The 24,243-nt window shown below is 46.1% G+C and overlaps 2 long non-coding RNA genes across 3 annotated transcripts; one reads left to right on the top strand and one right to left on the bottom strand.

Moving 5' to 3' along the window:
• Window positions 1-352: 352 nt before the first annotated feature.
• Window positions 353-2,946, bottom strand: LOC143435024 (uncharacterized). 2 transcript variants are annotated; one of them, XR_013104994.1, is made up of 4 exons: window positions 2,840-2,946; window positions 2,320-2,472; window positions 787-973; window positions 353-545 (listed from the first exon to the last, which is right to left on the bottom strand). It is a non-coding gene; the product is annotated as an uncharacterized LOC143435024 (long non-coding RNA). The 2 variants fall into 2 exon arrangements; XR_013104993.1 differs by lacking the exon at window positions 2,840-2,946 and having other exon boundaries at window positions 2,320-2,815.
• Window positions 2,947-10,211: 7,265 nt separating this feature from the next.
• Window positions 10,212-20,512, top strand: LOC143435023 (uncharacterized). Its single transcript, XR_013104992.1, has 4 exons — window positions 10,212-10,415; window positions 15,167-15,251; window positions 20,037-20,129; window positions 20,359-20,512. It is a non-coding gene; the product is annotated as an uncharacterized LOC143435023 (long non-coding RNA).
• Window positions 20,513-24,243: the final 3,731 nt, after the last annotated feature.

Below are 24,243 nucleotides of genomic sequence, written 5' to 3'. Positions count from 1 at the left end.
AGTTGAGAACTGTAGAAAGTTGCAGGTCTAGTGTAGTCTGGCCTGGGCACATCCTAGCTACAGAGGGAACTCCCAATCAGATGGCCCCATAATTGTTCCTCCTGTCTCTTCAAATCTTGCCACAAATCTTCATGAACCTAGAGCCCACAGAGCCATTGAACCCCCAGGTTGGTTACCGTTCTCTAGGCCTGATCCCTTATAAGGTGGCTTTTTCTAGGCAAAAAATTAACAAAAAAAAAAAAAAAAAAAAAAAAAAATACACACAATTCCCTCCCTGATATCTTTCCCATTGAATCTTACTGGGTTTATAATTCATTTTTTTCCACTGTCATAACAAAATACAGAGGCTGGGTACTTTATGACATAAAGAAGTTTATCTAGCTCACAGTTTTGTAAGCTGAAAGTCCAAAGTCAGGTAGCCCCTCCTCTTTCATGGCTATGTCTCATCATGGCAGGCATGCATTTCAAAGGGAATGATCTAATGTAAAACAGACAAACAGACAGACAGACAGACAGACAGACAGACAGACAGGGCTGATCTTGTTCTTCTTTTGTCAAGGACTAACTAGGATCCTTTAGGACCTACATTAATCCCTTCTGAAGCTAACAATCCCAATTTCCCAGCTACCTCCCAGGAAGTTCTACCCTTTAAAAGCTGTACCATCTGTAACTTTAGTTTTTTTTTTTTTTTTTTTCCCCAAAGGCTATTTTTAATGATGGTTCTTAAATGCATTAACCTCCCTTCTATCCCACCACCCACCAGAGGTAGTGGGAAAGAAAGGATACGGGGGGAAGTGGACCTGTTTAGAAATGGTTCTTTGGAGCAAATCCCATCTGCATTGTCAGGAAATCAGCAGTTCAGTTCACAGGTCAGCAGCGGCAGCTCAGTCCACTCACAAACACTTCTCGGATACACCAGCAGTCCAGTTTGGTAGTCAGAATAGCAAACACGAATCAGCAGCAGTGGCACGACCTAGCAGGAACAGCCAGGCCTCAGCCTCTGCTTGAGTCAGCAAGAGGGACCGGGGCCAAGAGGAATACCAGGAAAAGTTCTTGGCTGTGCCCCTCTCAGTGAAGCAAAGATCAGCAAAGGCTTGAGATCAACAAGTGTTTAGTTATGTAAGCAAGCCAAGCTCAGCCTCCATCACTGTTCATCAAATCCTTTTTATACTCCCTCCAAACATCACTTATCCTCCACATGTCTTGCCTCAGCATGTATGTCTGTCTCAGCTGACATTGCTCTGTCAACCAGCCTGAGTCCACAGAAGTGGCAAGAAGCTGCAGCACACCACCAGAAGTTTTTTTTTTTTGGTTTTTTGTTTTGTTTTGTTTTGTGCATTTCTCTGTTTCTCTCTATGGAGTCCCAACAAACGGAACTCAACTATGTAATGCAAGGAGGACCAATAAACGCGAGTTAGCGGAAAGCTCTTTATCATGTCTCCTTTTAGGTGCTTGCTTTAGCAGAACCTCCTTTCTCCTGTGTCTGTCTTAGCTTTTCACCTGTGTCCGCCTCTGCTAAACATTTGTGTTTGCCCCAGCAAAACACCATCCAACCAACTTTCCAAAGAACCCTTAAGTTTCCACCTCAACCATCTTTCACTGGGACTAAACTGGGGGCTCTTGGGCTCCAACACTGGGAGAACATGGCACTGGCTCTTTTGGAAGCTCAAAGCTTGGAGGTTTATGTTCTGTGGAGCTGGAAGAGCCCAGTCTTCCACTGCCCAAGGATAGGCATCAGGTTGTCCTAGGGACAGCCACTGGGCCTCACTCAGTGTGCTTCAGCCTTTGAAGGCATTTTAGTCCCTGTGGTTGGGTACCATGATCTTCTTAGCTTACAAAAAGCATGGGAGACATTAGGCAGAGCCCATAGAATGTGATAAAGGGCTAGACCGAGGAGATAAAGTGAGAGGAGGATAAAGGCCTGCAGATTCTGCCTCAAACCAGATGGGTTCTCCATTACTGAAATGGGGAATCCTGAAGAAGATTCCACTTAGTTCCTTTATTGCCTGTAGTCTTCCGTGTTTACTCTTTTCATTTAAATTTCTTTCAAATGACGCTTTCTATAAGAATTTATAAATCACTCATTAGTAGCTAACCAGCGTCCTAATTACGTAGTAAGCCAGACCCAGCCAAAGGAATAAAATGTTGACATTGATGGCTAAAAACCGGACTCTGCTTACCTCACTCTTTCCCCAGGCATTCAACACAACCATGGTCCATTGCAGTCAGTCTTTAAGTCAGTCATGGAAATTGAAAGTGGAAAAAAAAAAAAAAAAATCCATGAAGCTGAGTTTGTGCTTTCTGCCAAAATGTACTGACCTTTTGTGGTCTGGCTTCAGGAACCTGCTCCAGAGACCGGCCTGTGTGGAGTGTGTCTCCGGCTAGCACTACCGACTCATCCTTTGTTGATCACGGCTGTCGCTCACGCCGTGTGTACTCCGCACTGTTTCCACCAGGCACTGTGCTGTGTGCCTTAGCAATAGGTAAATGAAGCAGAGCTAATGTTTCAGAGATTTCAATTACAGACCTGTCTCATTGGCCTGGACAGTTGCTGGAGGAGTGGAAGCCTGGAGCTCCAAAGCAGAGCCTCCCAGGTAGCCACACAAGCCCCCTGGGGCACATGACTCAGGTGGTTAGAAGTGCATTCATACCAGCCTCTTGCTTAGTCTATGGCTTGAGGTGACAGACTCTCACCCACAACTGTGGTTAATCAGCAGCGCTATCACTGGGACCTCTGTCCAGCACTCAGGGGGCTGCACAGAAACAGCTGGAGGCCTTTGCAGATTCTGACCACACTCTTCACACTTAGCCATTGCTGCCTGTGCCCTGGACTACTCACCTCCTGACCCTACCTGCCCTTGGGGGTTGGAAATGAGGTGGTGCAGAGTCAACAACACAGACTCCTGGGAGCTGGTGAGAAATGCCGCAGCAAGCTCCTCTGAACACTGCTGCAAGCTCCTTCAATACCCTCCGCCTGCGCCCCATTGGTCCCAAATAATCATCTCTTCTAAACAGCAGTTCCCTATTGGCTGGTAGTGTCTGCACTAGCAATATTTGATCTCTCAGGCAGTCCTTAATTAGACCCTTCTGCAGGAGATGCTTTTGCGGCTGAGCAGACCCCCAGCACATGCCCCCCTCCCCCACATTTACATAGAGGTGATCCCTCCATTTCTGCTACTCAGGCTGCTACCATTTTACCTTCCTGCTACCTCTGTCCCCTCTTCTTCCCCTCAGGGCTCCTCTTCCACCTCAAGCTTCCTCCATCTCCCATACAGGAAGATGTCTCATGACTGAGGGGCGATTCACCCTGTACTTCCCATAAGACCTCGGACCTGAGCTTCACACCCACTTGACCTCTGACCTGACCTCCCACTTCCACTCCTCTGCTTCCTAACACTACTGACTCCCTGGAACTGCTTTGGCCTTCTTTATAGCCTCAGGTCTTGTGTGTAAGCTCTCCTTCCCTTTCCCTGAAATTCTCACGGTCACCTCCTCAGAAGGAAGGTAGAAAGCACCTCTCCATTGTGTCAGCATAGTCAGTGTTATTCCAGCCAGGCTGCTATAACAAAATACTATAGAGTAGGCAGCTTACAAACAACATACTTACAAGCAATATGTTTGTTCTCATTGTTCTGAAGGTCGTAAGCCCAAGAAGCTCAGAATTTGGCAAAGGCCTTCTTCCCAGTGCGCAGAAGGCATCCTGTCATTATGATGTCACACAGAACAAGAAGCGTGCTAAGATCTCTGTGGGTGTTTTTCCATTCGGGTACAGATGATTTGGTAAGGGCTCCCACACTCATGACTTAATCACTTCCAAAGGGCTCCACACTCATGATTTAATCACTTCCAAAGGCTTTCCTTATAATTCCAACATCTGGAGGCTAGAGGCCCAACGTAAGGGAGAGGGATGGCCGAGCGCATGTTCAAGCCACCGCGATTAATTGGTCCTTTCATTTTTGTCCCTCACAAGATCATGACCTCCTCCTTGCTGAACAACATAAGAGCAGGGCCTGTCTGTACTAGAGAAGAATGCTCAGTAAGTAAATGAAATATTGATCACAGAGCTGCTGTTAAGGAGGGAGATGGGGTTCAGTTGATGGAGTGCGTGCTTGAAGGTTAGAACCCCAGCATCGTGCATGCACAACGTTATCTGCGTGCCCATTGTAAGTTGTTAAGACCCTGGACTTGGTCAGTGGTCTTCATAATTTCAGTCTGTCTATTCTGACCTAGCTTTAAATGCAAACATTTTCAGAATTGTAGAGAACTTGCACAGCCGGAATAAAACTGTAGAGAATACGCCGTCCTTTGGTATTGGGTGCTTCCCACAGAGCCTCTGGAGAAGAACTGAGCCTAAGGCAAGCTCTGGGCCAGTGAGCAAGCACACTTCCTTGATGTTGTGAGGGATTAAGGCACTCTGCCCCAGGCAGGGTTGGGGAATTGAGAGAGCCAGAGAAAGTCTCTTCCTGGTTTGCTACTGGGTTCTCATCTCTAAGGTTCCTTCTTCCAGGCAACAGAGCCACGAATGAGACTGGAGTATGGATTTAGGCCTCCCACAAACCTATAGCTGGGTCCTGGGAAGGAAACTGACTTCATGGCTTCCACTCTTACTACTTGGGTTGATTTTGGTGAATCCTTGACAGCACTGGGGAGGAGGGAGTGTTGGGACTGAGATAACTACAGTTATCAGTGTTCCTTCCTGTACTCAAGGCCCCATGAACCAGAATATACATGCACCCACATATGCATGCAGGCAAGGCACATATGTATACAGGTACACATGTGCATAGGCACACATACATGAAAATACACATGTACTAAAATGTTCATGTACTAAAAATGCATACATACAGATATATGCATATGTACAGAATACAGATCTGCATTCATTCAGGCAGGCAGACATACAAGTATGCATGCACACAGTTATGTCTGCATACAGGTACACACTCATGCAGCTATGCATGCAAGTACACATGGAAACAAATGAGCATCCACCAGAAGTACATCCCACAAAGACACTGAAGCCTGGGAGCAGGACTGTGGGCTCTGCCCAGCCCTCTGAAGTGGTTTCATATGCTGACAGCTGGGCCCTGGCTGTACTGTTCACACTATCAGAGACTGTCAGCATTGAGGTCACATTCCACAAAGCCCAAAGAACAAACTTGTACTTTCTCTTTGGAGAAAAAGTTCTTAAAGGTTTGGGGACGTTGAACATTGCTTTTCTTGACAATGAAGGGCAGGAGCCACAAGGATAAGATCCATGCTGACTGAGATATCCCTGAGCTCTTGTCTCCACACTCAGAAGTCCCCACTGTCTCCATCCTGGGCCTCCAGGCTGTGGTAAAAGTGAATGATTACATGATCATTCAGGCCTAGAGCCCAGAGGTCAGCACCAGCCCAACCCAAAGGCCTTCTGTGGGGTTTACTTCAGTGTGCTCTTGGGTGGTGTCTGTGGAAAGGAGATAGATACACATACACTCCAGAGATGTTGATGCTGAGAACATAGACTCCTCTGCAGCCATTTGCTCTCTCCCTTGACCAACACACTGGGAGCTCTTACATGCTGTAAGAATTTCTTATTCCCTTTCCAGCATTGGCCATGGTGCATGTGCACACACACGTGTGCACACACACAGAGAGACATGTATACACATGAACACACACACAGACATACACATGCACAGACACACACACAAACATACACAGATACACAGGCACACACATACAAACATACATACACACAGGCACACACAGACATACAAACACACATACAGACACTCACAGGTACACACACACAAACATACACAGATACATACACGGGCACACACACAAACATACAGACAAACAGACACACATATACATACAAACATACGGACCCTTACAGGTACACACACACACACACACACACACACAGGCCTTGCAGAGCACATAAGGGGTTTGCTTTCAAATACAGCCCATTTTCCTGATTGTCACACTTTACCACTTTTATGTTCCTTCCTGACAGATACAGAGCTCTGGCTAGCAGCCAACACTGACTGAATCTTCCCTGACACCCAGCTCTGTTCCTGGCTCTCCCTAGACCAGCTTTTCCCAGTTGTCCCAATACCAGCATAATGGTTCCGGACCCCATTTCATTACCTGTGGAAAGAGAAGCCTAGCCACAGAATCCACCTTCATCCCAGGAGCCATTAGCTAAGGTCACATAAGCTCACAGTGCTGACCTTCCCAGAGCATCCTGAAAGATGGAAGAGTCTCAGTAGCACACAGCCCAAGCGGGTACCCCAGCCCTGTTCCTACTTCTCCTCGAATACCTAGCACTTGCCAACGATTACCAAGTCACTGTGCACAGTTTATCCCGCTCAGAGCTCTTTTCATATGTATTGTTTTTCCATCTCTGTTTAGGTTTCCAATTATAAATCTATTCTGTCAAATCACAGGGTTAAAGAAAGACTTTGGTAACCTCCAGGGAGGTCAGACCCTAGGGTATATGGAGTCACCACAGGAAATAGAATCCTAAAAAAAATTCAGAGCATGAGCTGAGAGGATATTAAGAAACCCAGCTGGGTTTCCTCATATCACACATACAGAAAGCTGAAGCTCAGAGAGGTTCAGCAACTCGCGACATGATCAGCAGTGATTTTACTGAAGAACCAAATATTTGTGCAGTGTATAATCTGTCTGATGATATAGAAATACAGAGGTGATACAGCCACAATTCCTAGGTCCCAAGAACTGGAGGTTTGCTTGTGTATACAGTGCACACACGTTTATGTCGTATGGGTGGTTTCAGGTGCATATGCACATGTGTAGATGAGTGTGGGTATGCACGCACACATGTGTGACAATGTCAGGAGTCACCTCTATCATCTCCATTTTTTAAAAGTTTTATTATGCTTTGCCTGCTTAGACATCTTTGAACCACGTGTGTGCCTGGTGCCAGCAGAGGTCAGAGAGAATGTCAGAATTGGAGATATGGATGGTTGTGTGTCACCATGTAGGCATTAGAAACCAAACCCAGGTCCTCCATAAGATCAACATGTGCACCTAGCCTCTAATCCCTGTCTTCAGCCCCTCCACCTTATTTTTTGAGACAGGGAGATGATGAACTGGATGAGATGAGTAGCCAGTGAGTCTGAAGGACCTACCTGTCTTTAGCCCACCCAGGGCCAAGTTCACAAATAATCTCCCATTATTTTTACATGGGTGCTGCAGGTCCAGACTCAGTTCCACACGCTGGCACAGTAGGTGCTTTCCCTACTGAGCTCTCTCCAGAACTGAGAGTTTGGAAGAGCATCGCCAGCCCACTGCATGACAGAGAGCTAGAGCCCTTCCCATGCTGGACAGGCTGTAACCACACCTTAAGAACGAAGACGAGCTGTGAGTCCTGTGTCAGCAAAGGAACTTCTGCTGGCACGAGAAAGATTTTCTAGTAAATTCATGTCAAACGTCTAGTCCAAGCTGTGACGCCAGCCCCCTCCCCCTTTACTCTGTGAGTGAGGCCTTGATGTGTCCCATGTTTAGGAGAAGTGTTCTCTATGTCCCGCTGTGACTAGCAGAGACTGCGATGAGTCCAGATGTACCAAGTGTCCATCTTGGGACCTTCTAGCTCACTCTGACTCTGAAGAAGAGAGCACTCAAGACATAGAAGAAAATTCTCTTGGTCCCACCCTCTCTTTGATCCTCTCTCAGCCTGTAACCACGGCACTGAGAAGCTGAGGCAGAACTGTGGAGAATCTGAACTGCATAGGAAAACAGAAAAACCCTAACTCTGCTAGATAAATAAATAAATAAATAAATAAATAAATAAATAAAATTTAAATGTAAAGTTTATTTATTCCCACTAAGTAATTATTTTCCAGCTGTAGTTTAGATTTTTCTTTCTACTTTCTTCATATTGTTGCTTGCAAAATGTGTCAAGCCAACACAGTAAAAAGCCTGGCTCTCTGGAGATGCTGAGCTTGGGACACTTTGTGCTTCTTGAACCTGACTAACAATTCAGGAGACAAAGGGCAAGTGGCCTGCAGGGCCACGCCCACTCATGGCCCACTCACTCAAGGCTAGTGGAAGAAGAAGCCAAAGCCATTGCATAAGGAAGAGAAATCCTTGGTTGAGACAGAAAAAAAAAAAAAAAAAACTAGTTCCTAGAGCTGGAGAGAGAGCTTAGTCTGTAAAGCATTTGCTCTTTGAGCAGGAGACTCTACTTTCAAACCCCAGAATCTGCATGTAAAAAGCTAAGTGCAATGGTGGCCCCTGTATTCTCAGTACTGTACTAGGAAAGCAGACAAGGAGATCCCTGGCACCTTGGCCAGTCAGTCTTACCTAATTGGAGACAGTTCCCAAAGACAAGGTAGGTGGCTCCTGAAGAACAATACCAAAGGTTGTCCTCTAGCCTCCACACACATGCACACCTGCATCCATGCATATCTGCATTCATGCATAGTAACAATGTACACCTGCACAGGCACACCTGCATCCATGCACAGTAACATGTATACCTGCACAGGCACATGTGCACAGGCACACCTGCACATGCCCACCTGCACATGCACACCTGCATCCACGCACAGTAACATGCCCACCTGCACATGCACACCTGCATCTATGCACAGTAATATGCACACCTGCACAGGCACATGTGCACATGCACACCTGCACATGCTCACTTGCACATGCACACATGCACACCTGCATCCATGCATATCTGCATCCATGCACAAGAACATGCACATCTGCACATCCCACCTGTACATGCTCACCTGCACACCTGTGCATATTCACATGTACATGCTCACCTGCACATGCACACTTGCACATGCACACATGCACATGCACACTTGCATCACACACAGAAACATGCATGCACATTATGATGATCAAACTCCACTGTCAAATTGACAGGATCTAAAATCACCTAGGAGATAAACTTCTGAGTATGTCTGTGAGGATGTTCCTAGATTGGTTTACTGAGGTAGGAAGACCGTCCCTAAATGTGGGTGGTATCATCCCATGGACTGTAAAAAAAGGAAGTAAGTGGAACATAGCATCCTTCTCTTTGATATTGTAATGTGACCAGCTGCCTCAAACTCCCAATAGCATGCTCTCCCCACCATGATGGACTGTATCCCTCAAACTGTGAGCCAGATGAAGTCTTATTTTCTTAAATTGCTTTTGTTGGGTGTTTTGTTCCAGCAATGAGGAAATCGACCAATGCACACGAGCACGTAATCACACACAGATATGCACACATCACACAAATATGTGCACATCACACACAAGCCCTGAGAGTAGGAATGGTTTGTTATCCAACATCTCCATTTCTTGCCCTGCTCCTTCTCCTACCTTCCTGCTTTTTTTCAGCCTCAGAGGATGAAGGGCCCTGGCTCTGTGGAGGCCATCCTGGCACCCAACACTCTTGCTCCCTTCTTTGAGGTCAGTTCTTTGTGAGTACCTCTTCTTAGCCACCAACCCTGCCTTTCTCTGGCTCCTTCCTGTGTCTGCCAAGCATGGCAACGACTCCATTACTCCAGAAACCTCACCTGACACTCTGTCTGCTTCCCGAGCCACAGCTCCCACTCATGTGTCCCTTCTCTGTTGGTATCCCCACCCCACTGCCCTTCATCTCTCTGATTCCTCCACCTCTGCAGACACACCTTCATCACCACTGAGAATCCAGATTGGCTTTCACATGAAAGCCAGCTTTCCTGCTTTGGGGGTGTGACAGTCTCCCAGGTTCAGTCTGGGCCAGCATCCACTTTCTCTGGGGTCCTTTGTCCCAGGCTGGTGACTCACATGTGCAGGACTCGGGTATCCATCCACTCAAAGGTGGGGTGTGGTCTGCCATTCCAAATATCTACAGAAAGCTGAGTTTGCCTGGCTGTCTCTTAAAAACGACATCATTGGCCAGTGGACTCACCCTCTCTCCTTAAAAGCTGCCTCTCCCCTAATCTGCATGGCAGTTACTCACCACCAGTGCCTATCAGGAAGTTTCAGTGGAACCAGGATTACCTCAGGGGCCTCCTTCTGTTTCACATCTCATATCTAGTAGCTTCTTAATCACATCTTAAACCTGTTTCCCTTTGTCATTCTACCCTGATCCTTTAAGGCCAGCTGAACCCTGGGCTTTGTCTGGGTGGCCCCCAGTGCTGTGAAGAGCAGCTATTTCAGGCAGGAGCTCCACCCGGGGCCTCATTTTATTGTTCTTAGTTCCCTGCTTCCTAATTCCCACCCTTGGCCTCTACTTTGCTTGCTGTGTCTATAGCAGGAAAATTTCCCCGCAAGTTGGGAGAAGTAAGGAGAGGAAAAGGAGGAGTAAGGAGAGAAAGAGGAGAAGGAAGGGGAGGAGCTAAGGGAGATGTAGGAGCCATGGATGACCACGCATGTATGGAGAGCAGTCCTGGATAACAACTTATATCAAGGTTAGATATTGGGACACACCTCTAATTGTGTGAGCATCTTGTTAATTGAGCATTATCAAACTTATAAAGCCTTTGGATAATCATTAAACATTAGAGTCTCATTTCTACTGGGTACCATGTGGCAGAGCCATCTCCCGCACTAGAGTCTTATGGGTGTCAGGGCCGGTATCTCTGGTCCCCTGAGCCAGAGGCCTGAGTCAAACAGCAGTGAAAATACCCCACCTCCACTCGTGGCCACAGGCCTTGTCTAGTCGGGAAGATGGCGGCTGATTAAGAACAACCAAGATCAGGTGCCGCCCCCATTTTTAAATATCTCCCACAACAGTGTCACGGGCTTGAGATTTCCCATGATGATTCTGCATCTGCCTTCTACTTCTAATTTAGCAAAGAGAGTCATGCCCACTCTCTATAGTAAGGATTATCTTAGTCCATCCCTACCTGTGACTTCTGACTCCTCCACCCTTCCAGGCCAACTCCAGGCTCCAACTTTTGTGTTTCCATAGAGTTCTGGTTTCCTTTCTGTTGCTATATAAAAAATCCTGATAAAAAGGGTAAATTAGGGAAGAAAGGATTTATTTGGCTTACAGTTCCTGGTTTCAGGTCCATCACAATGAAGACGTCAAGGCAGGGACTTAAAGTGTCGTCATAACTGTGGCGGTGATCAGAGAGAAATGAATGGCTACTTGTATGCCTGCTCTTTAGGACACTACCACCACCACACAACTAGGGAAAGGGGCCACTCACAATGGACACCCACCATCAATTAACTATCAAGACAATTTTGCATGACAAAATGTTCCTGGGAAGACACAACACACATGTCTACTCACCCCAGATAGAAAACCCATGATAGATCAAAGAACAGACACCACCAAAGATCAACTTGGTGAACCAGTGGGTTTTACTGGAGTTACAGAAATATGGGTGAGGAATTACTTACAGAAGCAGAAATGACTCAAAGACCAAAACCCACCCCAGCATGGATGACAGCTCACAAAGCTGGAAACCTGGAGCATACTGCACAGCCTGCAGTAAGATCAACTTGTTGGGGAGAGTCCTTTCCAGGAGCCTCAGTTGGCCTAACTCTCTTCCAGGCATCTGGTCTAGCTTCGGAGTCTTCTTTGCAGCTCAGTGTCCTTCAGACTTGGGGAGAATCACGACTTTTATAGTTTACTTTGGTAGGGAGGGGCCTGTATAGTCTTATCAGTTTCAGGAACTTCCTGAAGCCATTTTGAGTTGTTTACCTTCAGGTTTAAGGAGCTTCCCTTCAGGATGGAATGTTTTAGTCTGGGAGGAAACTGTTACATAACACATACCCACAATCCAAACTGATCTAGACAATCCCTCAGGTCCTCTTCTCTTCTCAGGGGAGTCCAGCTTGTGGCAAGCTGACAGTTAAAAACTAATGCATGCGGATTTCATTTAGGCACCTATTTCTCTCACGGGATATAAGTTCCTTGGGTGGAAGGAGTCACTCTCCCATTTACTTGTCTCTGAGCTCTAATACAGCACACAGTAGGCTCAGCAGACTGGGTACACTAGAAACAGCAAAATGACTGGGTAGACTAGAAACAGCAAAATGCAGAGAGTAGGCTGCATGCAGGGAATGCCTGGGTGTGAGTCAGAGCAACGAATGGCTGCATGCATGCGTGGGGAAGCAGAGTTGCCAAGGACCAAGTCCATGCTACAAGCTACATCTACAGCAGTGGTTCTCAACCTGTGAGTCTCAACCTCTTTGGGGGTTGAATAACCCTTCTACAGTGGTCACTTATCCTACATACCAGATATTTGCATTACAATCTATAAGAATAGCAAAATCACAGTTATGAAGTAACAACAAAAATAATTTTATGTTTGGGAGTCACCACAACATGAGGTCATTTATCCCAAAGACAGGAAGGTGCCATTACTCTAAGGTAGCCTTGTATCTTGTCCCTTCTCCCAGTGTCATAGATTTTCCACTTGCTGCCATTTCTCTGCCTGATTGAGATGTCTTATACCTGTAACTCTAAGAAGAGCCACTCAAAACATCACTAGGAGTCTCCAAGTCTAGCTAACATGAAGTCAGCAGCCAAGATGTCTACATACTAGGGCCAGGGTTTTAAAGGGACCCTTTTGTTTACTTAGATCAAAGAGACTGTGGCAGTTCTTGATGATCATCAACTTGTCAGGGTCTAGAATTACCTAGGAGACAAACTTCTGGGCAGGTCTGTGACAGGTTCTACATTACGTTAAAGGAGATGAGAAAACCTAGCCCAAGTGTGAGTGGCAGTGTCCCATGGGCCCTGGTCTGGATGACAAGAGATCTGAGTACCATCATTGCCTCTCCCGGCTGTAAATGCAACTGACCAACTGCTTTACACTCCTGTCATGATAGCTCCTCCGTCTTGATGGACTGCACCTCCATTTGTGAGCTAAAATCAGCCTCTCTGTCCTTAACTTGGTTTTGTCAAAGAAATCTAACTACTAAAGACCTTGGCCCAGGGTTGCTCCCATCCTCATGAGCACACCCGGGAGCTGTTTGGTCTGAAGTCCTCCTCAGAGGTTTTTCTCTACCAAGTGTGAACAGCCATTGGATGAGCCTGGCTGGTGCTCAAGAGCCTTGCTGGGATTTTCCACAGACGGCTCCAGGCTTCTCATTGGTTTTCCTCTTTGTTGTTTTCCCGTCCTGCTGTGGTGTGATCAGAACACAGCTGTTCTTAAGGCTCGGTCCCTTTGGTGCTATGAGCTCAAGTTCCGCTTGCTTGTCCCAAGCCAGCACTCTTGGCTGACTGTTCAGCAGCCAGTCCTGAGGCATCAGCCTGGATGTGGGTTTTTCCTAAGACCCTGTGGAAGCTCCTGGTTATGTGTACAAGCTGTGTGCACAAGCTGTGTGCATTTGGCCTCCCATAATCGCTGCTCTGAACAGTACTGTTCAGCTCTGGTTCCCACTGAAGGAAAGCCCAGTCCTTAGGATAGAGTCAGGCCCTGCTTCTTATCTGCCCTGCTTATGTATGTCAGCCTGGCCCCTTTAATCCCCCTCTCCAGCCCTGTGTTCTCTTTGGCCACTTGCTCTCAATTAATTGCTCCCCAGATGTTGGAGCTCTCCACCCCACCCCCATGTTCTAGACAAGCCTCTAATAGTGACCACGGGGCAGCACAGGCATAAGGAGAAAGGGCTCAATAAGTAAAGTCACTGTTGCACAAATAGGAGAAGCTGGGTTTGATCTCCAGAACTCAGGTTAAAACGGCGGGCGTCATGGTACACATTTGTAATCTCAGCACTGGGAAGACAGAGACAGACTGGTCCCTGGGGCTCACTGGTCAGACAGCTGGTCTACTTAGTGAGCTCCAGGCCATTGGATGGCACCTTAGGGACAATACCCAAGATTACACTCAGGTCTACACATGCGCACACACACACACACACACACACACACAACACACATACCATAACACACACACACACCACAATACACACACCATAGCACACACATACACCATAACACACACATACACCATAACACACACACACACACCCACACACACACACAACACATACCATAACACACACACACACCACAATACACACACCATAACACATACACCATAACACACACACACACACTTGAGGCAAGGCAGACACTAATAGAAGGGTGGGGTTTGAGCTGAGAATTCAGAAGTTCTAGACTTGGGGTTGGGGCAGGTTTAGCTAGAGACAAAGAGCAGACACAAGACAAGCTTGGTGGCTTCCACATGAGTATAACATTCCCCAAGGAGTCACTGCAAAATGCCTGGGGACAGCAGCCTCAGATGACATCCATGCACAGACTTGTCCTCATCCTCTGCTTCCTCTCCCTGCAGCCTCTGAGCAGCAAGTTTAGAAGGTCTGTCGGCCACAGAGCAGTGTGTTGGGGAGGCTCACGCTCTCCTTGTCTTTGCTGCTTTGCACTGTGCATCCTGCCTGCATGGCTTTTCTAGGCCTACACGAGCTACAAATAGATACAGCCCACATTTTGCCTCAAAGATCCATTCTTTGATTTCTCTCGCTTGCCAAGTTGAACTCTGGGCCGGTGTTTTGTTTACTGGTAGCAACGAGAGATGAAGATTGCCATGAATAACCGGAATGTGAGCATTCAGAGACAATCTCTATGTCTTTCCCCACCAAATCTTTATACCGGGGTTGTGGGTTGGGGCTGGGGTGTGCTTGCCACATAAACATGGGGTTCTGAGTTCAAATAGTCAGCACCCATGTAAAAGCATGGCAGAAGGACACATGTCTGTAGTCCAGGCTATAGCTGAGGAGACAGAGAGACACATGGATTCCTGGGGCTAGTTAGCTGACCAGCCTAACCTACTTGGTGAGCTCCAGGGTAATGAGACCCTTTCCCAAAAACTAAGGTGTGTTGGGGGACAGTGTGTAGGATAAACGACCCAAGACCACTTCCTGGTTTGAAAACTCACCAAACCTTACCAGTCCCTGAGCTCATAATCCCACCAATCCCTGGGCTTGCTTTGAAATCCCACCAATCCCCACCCTGGGAAGCTCTACCCCCAAGAAACCCTATATAAAGCAGGCCTCCTGCTGAGTTCTCTGCCCCTTCCGTCACCCCCCAGTTTCTTACCCAACAGAGGCAGCCCCCCAGCTTCTCACCCAACAGAGGCAGCCATCCTCTTGTGTGTTGCCCCATAAACCTATGTGAGGCTTGTTGTGCTATGTGACTTTGTGGTATTCCTTGGTTCCCAACTGCCAGGATACTTTTTTTTTTCAGAACTGTACCGTCTCCAGGGGTAACTGAGGAAGTTGTCTAAGGTTGACCTGTGACTTCCATTCACATGGCCAAAGTCAACGACAGAGTGAGTTCATGATCGGCTTTGGTGATTTAATAAGACCTTGTCTCAAAATAAAAAATAAAAAGAATGGAGCTGAAAAGCAGTAGAGTGCTTGCCTACTGTGCATGAGGTCCTAGGTTCAACCCCCTGATACTGGAAAGAAATAGAACTTAAACTCAGGGGCTCTGGATGGAACTCAGATACCCTGAGGGTCAAGCAGAGTTGGAAGGAGTGTGTGCAGAAAAAGCTATAACTGAAACATGAATTAAGAGTGTGTGCGCATATATGTGTGTTTGTGTATGGATGTGTGTCTGTTTGTGTAGATATGTGTGCATTTGTATATCTGTATATGCATATGAGTTTGTGTGTGCATATATATGTGTCTCTGTGTCTGTCAGTGTCAGAATGTGGGTCAGTGTCTGTATGTGTCAGTGTATGTTGTATATCTGTATGTGTCAGCGTGTCAATATGTTGGGTATTTGTGTGTCTGTCAGCGTGAGTGTGTGTGTGTGTGTCAGTGTTTCTCTGTGTTATGTAACTGTGTCTGTCAGGATCTATGTGTTACTATGTATATCTTGTGTATGTGCTATAATGTTATATAACTGTCAGTGTCTGTGTGTTACTATGTATATCTCATATATCTGTCTGTCAGTGTGTTTCAGTGTCTGTCAGTGTCTCTCTGTGTAGTACTGTATCTGTGTATGTCAATGTATCCTTGTGTGTCAGTGCCTCTGTGTGTGTGTCAGTGTATCTGAGTGTGTCAGTGTCTGTGTCTATGGATCAGCATGTCTGTCAGTGTCTCTGTGTGTGTTAGTGTAACTCTGTGTGTTGTGTATCTATGTATCTGTCAATGTCTGTGTGTGTCAGTGTCTGTGTGTGTCAGTGTCTCTGTGTCTGTGGATCAGCATGTCTGTCAGTATCTGTGTGTGTGTGTGTGTGTTAGTGTATCTATGTGTCTGTCAGAGTCTGTGTACCAGTGTCTTTTTGTGTGTGGGGTCAATGTGCCTATGTGTGTGTTAGTGTGTCAGTGTATGTTGTATACCTGTACATTGTGTATCTGTGTGTAATCTATCTCCATAGCGCCATCTTAACTTCCCTTTCCACCCTCCAATGTGCCTTTCCTTGCATATCTGCAAAGCTTTATTGTCACTGATTGTGCGAACCATTCCGAAATGCCAAATCAATGTGCCTGGCTGACCAAGTATGTGTCCACAATGCCAGGGGTCAGGAAAAGAGACTGAATGTGTAACTTTGGTTACTCACTCTGCTTAATCACCTCATCAGTACACTTACTTGATTTCCCAGTGCTGAGCTATGAGCACAGAGCTCTTCTAGACACAAAGGTTTCGTGCTAGTTTTCTATCACTGTGATAAAACATCTAAGAAAGTCAACTTGGAGGAACAAGGGTTTATGACGGCTCATGATTTCAGGGGCTTCAATACATAGTCTTCTGTCTCCACTGTTGCTAGGCCTGCTAGGTTCTGGGGATTGAGCTCAGGATACCAAGCTAGCAAGGCAAGCGTGTCACTGACTGTCTCCCATTACTTTCATAAATGGATTTGTAGTGTGCGTTCTGGTTTCTCAGAACAGACTATGTCCATGTAGTCCCCAACTGCAGTACCCTGGATGCTGTAGACTCCCTGCTCACTCTGTTCCCTTCCTTTGGCTATCCAGCTCCACACTATTCCTGACCTTTGCCTTTACAAAGATTCTCCTCCAGGGGCTTCTACCTATGTCCTTCATGTGTCACACGGTACCACCAAGCAACTGTGAGACTGCTGTGAGGGGCTGGAGCTGAGCATGTCAGGGTTTATCCAGTGGTCACCACCTGTGGGTGAGAAGCCTGGTGTGAAGATCAGCTCCTGATGCAGGCTGAGTCTGGACTGCACAAACCTGGGGGCAGGTGGGGTCTCTGAAGAAAGAGAGAGATAGGAGGGAGATCTGTATAAATGGAGGGTAGATATGAAGCAGCGAGCCACCTCAGGAGATGTGAGTATAAGGGACATACAGTCCTCTAAAACCCAAAGGAGGACCAGCTGAGCAACCTCAAGACACAGATTTGTGTCCATCAGATGAGGACAGAAATGCTGGGTCCAGTAGCTCGCACAGTTGCAGAGAATTAAAGTGACAGACACTTCCTTAACTGTTTCTTTCTTCAGCATCTTTTCTTTTAACCAGTTTATTCAAGACGGAATGAATTGAAATTGCACAATCTAGAAAATCTGGGCAAATGGATATAGCCATGACTGCAATAGAAACATGTTCATTCTTAGTCCTCCCCAACCTGAAGCTGTCTTTTCATAATAGTCATTAGGGTAGCCATGTTCAAAATGGAAACAAAGTAAGCTGAAGAGGAAAGGAGAGAAGAGAGGAGGAGGAGGAGGAGGAGGAGGAGGAGGAGGAGGAGGAGGAGGAGGAGGAAAGGGAGGAGGAAGACGAGAAGGAAAGGAGGGGAGGAGGAGGAAGGGGAAGGAAAGGGAGGAGTAAGAGGAAGGGAAAGGAAGGAAAGAGGAGAAGGGAAGGAGGGGAGGAGGAGGGAGGGGAAGGAAAGGGAAGAGGAAGGAAAGGGGAAAGAGGAGGGGAGGAGGAAGAGGGGAAGAGAAGGGGAGGGAAGGAGAGGGGAGAAGGGGGAAAAGGAAGAGAAGAAGATAGAAGTGTAAAGCAGAAGGAAAGAAGAAGGACTAGAAAAGAGAAAGAACAAAAGGAAAGAGAGAAAGAAGAAAAAGAAGAGGACACAGAGGAGGAGATGGAGATGAAATACTGGAGAGAAGCTTACTGATGACTTTAAAATCCAAATAAACAAACACTGATTTGGAGGGGGAGGTCTAGAGGGAGGGAGAAAAGGCAGGGGAGAGGGAGAAACACACAGAGAGACAGACACAATGGTATGATACGAATAATCCTTCAAGGAAAACAACTGTCACTGTTCCAGGTTCAGGGATCAGGGACAAGGTCAGATGCCTGGGTTCCTTGCTTTAGGAAGACATATGTCCACACGTTCTTCAGGGCTGAGCTTCCTGGTCCCCTCTCTGCAGCTGGCAGCCCAGCCTTGGCCTGGTCTGTCATTTTCATCCAAACATTTAGCTCTGCGGCTGGGATAGATATTACTGGCTGGGTCAAAAGACAGTTCTGGTATGAAATATTTATACTTCACTGGCCTCTGTCTGTCTGCATCTGTGTAGTTTTGCCAAGCAGTTAATACTTTCCACTGAGTATTCTTTATTCTTTTTTGGGAAGAAATGTCTTCAGAGTAGAAACCGGGGAAGGGGGGTGAGGGCAGGCCTCCAAACGTTGGCTTTTCCTGAGACTCTGGGCGCACCTCCCAAAGTAGACAGTCTTGGAAGGGAATTCTGGCCTCTGACTTGCAAATGGTTTGGGCTGTTTATCTTGTAATTCATTGTTGTTATTCTCTTCTGCTTGGTTTCTCTGAAGGAGATTACAGTTTGATAATCAAAGTATTGGGTGGAAGGGATATTGTCTTCCTTGGATACAGGAGTGAGCCAGCGGGAGCAGATCTCTTCACTTCAACTCAATCTTGAGTAGTGCACTTATTTGAACAATTCTTCGTGAGAGCATCAATAAAATCTTTACTTTAATCATTAGAAACTTCTCTCAAGACCAAAAAGAACCAAATAAACAACAAAAAAAATAAACAAAAAAGCTATTAAGAAAAAAATTCCTAAATCTACCATTCTAAAAGATGAGTGATTGTGCATTTACTCCTGCCCTGATGTGTGTGTGTGTGTGTGTCTGTGTGTGTCTGTGATGTATGTGTATGTATGTGTCTGTGTATATAAATGTCTCTCTGTGTATCTCTGTATATATGTCTCTGTGTGTGTGTCTGTCTGTGATAATGTCTCTCTCTGTGTGTGAATGTCTCTGTGTGTGTGTCTGTATGTGTCTGTGTGTATGAATGTCTTTGTGTGTGTATTTATGTGTGTGTGTATGTTTATGTGTGTCTGTGTGTGTCTGTATGTGTCTGTGTGTATGAATGTCTTTGTGTGTGTATTTATGTGTGTGTGTATATGTGTGTCTGTGTGTGTCTGTATGTGTCTGTGTGTATGAATGTCTCTGTATATGTATCTATGTGCGTGTATGTTTATGTGTGTCTGTGTGTGTGTGTCTGTGTGTGTATGTCTCTCTGTGTGGTCTGCGTATATGTCTGTGTATATGTGTATGTCTCTCTGTGTGGTCTGTATGTGTCTGTGTGTATGAAGGTCTCTGTGTGTGTATCTGTGTGCGTATGTTTATGTGTGTCTGTGTGTGTATGTCTCTGTGGCGTGTGTGTGCGCGTGCACACACACACACACACACACACACACACGCGTGTCTGTTGCCTGAAAGTGGTAGATAGAAAGCGATGAGTAGCTGCTGTGCCTTCCCCACTAATGCTTCCAGATCATTTTCTCTCCCTTTTCACAAATGACCTTGACTTTGACACTCATGCTGCACAGCACAGGTTACCTCTCCTGGTTTCACCACCCAGCTCTCCCAGGGTTACTCCATTTATGGAAGGTCTAGCCTATGGCTGAGCTCTCTCCCTCTCACCTTACTCAGGTTATAGTTCTCAGTGATGTCACTACCCACGCCAGTATTCCTACAATGGGGGGTGGGGGTGGGGGTGCAGTGCCTAAAGCTCTTCTCTAGTGACTGTTTCCAGCCTGCACTGACTCCTCATGCACAGAAACCTGCTCCCATGGCTAGGCTTAATATAGCCATTCCCAGGCTTTGCCTGTCCTCATGGGTCTCAGTGCTCTGTCTTTCCAGCTTGCTCTACAGACCTCTAACTCTCCTTTTTCTTCCTCCAGCACAGATGGATACCCATTGATTCTGCCCCATGACCAGACTGCAAACCTTGAAGACACCTTGAGTCTTCTCTCTTCTGCTCTAATGGAACTCAGGTTACCTACCTTCTGCTGATGATATCATTGTAATGAATTAACCCAGTATTCATGATGAGGATGGCATAGTCTAGTCATAGCCATCTAGTCATTAAAAAAATGTATTGCTAGTCATTAAAAAAAGTTTCATGTGCCAATGATTTACAATATTAACAATGGAAATAACAATGTTTCTGATTTGTGTATTTACTATGTTTCTTGTTCTTCTTTTCTTTTTCCTGAAACAAAGTATCACTATGCAGCTCAGACTGGCCTTGTTATCCTGACCCACCTAGGGATGGACTTGCAGGTGTGTGCCACCACGCCCAGCTTTCATTGCTACCTTAGCAATGCCTCAACTTATTCACAGCAAGGTTTGTTATAAAATGGAACATGGTGTGACACTTTTTTTTTGTCTTTTGACTGACTGTGTTGATTAACCTGCACCCTCTAGGATGCTTGTATGGTAACAACATACAATAACATGATCAGCAGATGCTGCCATCATCCAGCAGGGCACAGCCGTATTCTAATGCTTCCTTAGATTTGTTTCCTGAAGAAGTCTTTTCTCTGGACTTACATATAAGACAGTAGTGCAGTTGCCCCTATTGCTTAAGGTTCATCAGCTTGGTAATAACATTACAGTGGCTTATAAGTTGAATTGAAAAGCTTCATCAATTTTGCTGTGTTCCACGCTGGTTTATTTAGCACAGTGAGTCATCTTTTGTTGAAGGTATGAAAGTGTCTGCTCACAAACACCCGCACGCTCGCCTGCACACCCACCTGGGCCTCTTGACTCCTGATCACTGCCAGGAGACTTGTTATCATAATTTACAGCTGTTGACTTAGTAGGTTATCCACTTCCTGCTTAATTTACATTTTTCTAGAAAAGTCATCTGTGTCCTAACTCTAAAGGACACACTACCCAATAAAACTTTAAACTGGAGCTGGGGAGATGACTCAGAGGGTAAAAGCATTTGTTGCTCTTGCAGAAGACTGGCATTTGGGTCTCAGGACAATCTGACACCCTCTTCTGGCCTCCAAGGGCTCTTGCACACATGTATACAACCTCCACACACACATATACACATGCACATAAATGAAATTAAAGTAAATCTTTAAAAACCATTTAGGCTATCTCAGTTACCAAGTAAATACAAACCAAGAAAGAAATAAAGTATTACAAAAGCTGTTATCTGTTCAAACAAAACATCAGAGCTGGGAACTAATAAGTCACAGGAAGTCCTATTTTGTTGACAACAGATTTGATCTTTAGGAAGATGAAGAAGTGAGAGGTGAAGGTTGAGCCCTAGGAGTGCTGTCATGGGGTATAAACTAAAACCTATTCAACACAAGGGATTGACTAATGGGAGTCAGCTGATAGGAAACTTTATTATTTTTATTTGCCACACTAGGGATCAAACCCAGGGCCTCGCAAACGCAAGGCAAGCCCTCTACTTCTGAGCCATATCCTCAGCTCCCTTTTCACTTTTTGTTTTGAGATTGGGTCTTAATCAGGGTCTTTCCCAGGGCTATCTTGAGCTTACTCTGAAGCTCAGGGAGACCTGAAGCTTGTGATCTTTCTTCTTTGGCCTCTCCTGTACACCCAGGATCTCAGCCCTTTAGCACCAGCCCCATCAGGAAACTGTAAAGCACCCAATTTATTTCTGAATAGACAACTGTTGAAGCACAGATGAGGAGTGCTTGACTTCATCAGCCTGGTGCCCCGGGCCCAGTACCATTCATTTTATGTCACTTAGACACACACTGGCATGGCTACCTTCCCTGTTTCTTTGACTGAGAGCCAGGTGCTGTGAATAAGGACTGTGGTTCTTTCTCAGCATGCACTGCTGCCAGGAAACTTCCTCTCCAGCCTAGTCCTTTCTTACCACCAGACACCTCCTTTCTTCAAAGTAACACCTAGCCAATCCCCTCAAGACTTTTAATCTTTAAGATTAGGAAAGGAAATAAGAAGGTAGATTGAAGTATTGGCAGAAAAATCAAACCTGCTCACATAGCACTAGAGCCCAGCACACTGGTGATCTGCCCACAACCAGTGCAAACATGGTGGCATCTGTCAAGGCCACTCTGGGGCACAGCTCCCAGTATCTGCTTGGGAGTCTGGGGATAGTGTCAAGCCAACTATAAGCCCAAACTCCCAGAGGCTAGGCCCACATGTCTTTTAAACTGTGTCTTCACTGAGTGTCCGTGAACATACCAGACTCTTCAGGGGACTGCTTGCTCTGCTCCTACAAAATCATCTACCCCTGGACAGTATGGAGCTCCCAGGATACTTCACTGCTCCTAGGTTCAAGGGCAGTGTTAACATCTCAGCAACATCCTTGTCTTAAAGTAAAACATAAAGAGAAGGTTGGCCTCCATGCTCTACATCAGGAGGTATTAGTGGCATACAACCATCCTGAGCCAAAGGAGAAGACACCATGCATGAGGGCAGGGAAAGACAAGGCTTGAAGCCGGACTTCCTCCTTTCCTCTCAGAAACAGGGGACGAGCCTGGGAGAAAGCACAGGCTTACTTCTTTAGAACAGACACTTGTCCAAGAGCAGAATCAATGGTCTAGTTAAAAAGTACTGCCATCCAGAGAAATGTTTGTTAATGGATGCAAAATGGACAAGCAAATCAGTAGGACCCACAATCGTTTACGAAGAGATTGGCTAAGGAGACCAGGAAAGGGTACCGAATAAGTTAGGCAGGGGCTCCTGCCCTCGAGTGGATCAGGTTGACTCCAACTCTGTTTTGATCCCTGGTAATCGGGGAGAGCAAGAACACGTATCTGTGAAATCTGTATCTAGGAGACATTGCCTTCACATGCAAAACACTGCGGTTGTCTGTTTTTTTTTTTTTTTTTTTTTTTTTTTTTTCTAGATCATCCCATCTTAAAAAGCAGTTTGGTTTTGTACACCCAGTTGTGGTAGAAAAAAAAAAAACAAAACTACAGAGTGTTTAGAAAGCCCCCAACCAACACCAGCCAAGCTGATAAAACTACAATTAAAACCCGACAGGAGTCAATGGTTTTACTGGGTAGATAAAAGGATGTTTGTGCACAGGAGTCGGTTACTGATGAGGGCAAGCTGACTACAAAAGCCAGTCATGGGAACTCTAAGAACACCTGGGCTAGAGGAGCCTGGGGGACTTGGAGGATTCTGAAAGACTGGATTGGCTGAGGGTCAAGGTCATATTGCTAGGAGAACAAACAGAAGACCTGCTTCCTAAGAGTTAAGGAAAGAAGGACCCAGATCCCAGAAAGCTGCAGAACACACCACCACAAAGACATTCGATCCATTATGCAGAGAGTCAGACACGGGAAGTGAAGCCAGAAGCCAGACCGTTACCATTTTCATGCCACAAAACCAGATGCCTTGGCCAGAGACCAGTACTTTCTCCCTAGGTGGCTCAGCCTGGGCAGGAAAGACTGATACCACCCCTATCAAAGGTTCACAGATCATTTAAGTGAGCCCTTTGGAGGACAGGCATAGCCATGATTACAGACCTCCATGGTCTCCACAGGGGGAGAAGCACATTGGCCTTACACATTAGCAGTTAGTGTTGGTTAGCACTACCCAGAACAGGCTACAAAGCACTGGGAATTATTCTTTGGACCGCATTAAGCAATATTCATTCACAAATGTATGCCATAATTGCCGATGATCACGCTGGTCTGGGAAACGGTTTTCTTCTCGGTAGATCCTAGCCTGATCTCTCTGCTAAGGTTGGGAATGTGGGTATTATTGTGACGGGTTAAGAGCAAGGAGGCACAGATATCTCAGCTGTTAAGAGGTGAATCTATCAATAAGAAACATATACTGAGGGGCCGAAGGTGTGGCTCCATTGATGAACGTCCCCCCTAGCATGCACAAAGTACTGGGTTCAGTTCCCAGTGTGGTAGTATATGCCTGTAAGCTTTATATTCAGGAGGTAGAGGCAGGAGGATCAGGAACTCAAGGGCATCCTTGTCTGCATAACACATTTAAGGGCAGAAGTCAGTCAGCATTAGATAAGCCTGCCTCAAACAAAACAAAACAGGATTGAGAGCCAACAGAATGGGCAAAGCATCATGGGAAAAAGATCTTCAGAGTAGGCAAAGCTTTGGGAAAGTGTGCCGGAGATTTTGCACA

Source organism: Arvicanthis niloticus, chromosome 18 (genome assembly GCF_011762505.2).
Source record: "Arvicanthis niloticus isolate mArvNil1 chromosome 18, mArvNil1.pat.X, whole genome shotgun sequence".
Classification (NCBI taxonomy): domain Eukaryota; kingdom Metazoa; phylum Chordata; class Mammalia; order Rodentia; family Muridae; genus Arvicanthis; species Arvicanthis niloticus.
This window is presented reverse-complemented; position numbering and strand designations above follow the sequence as displayed.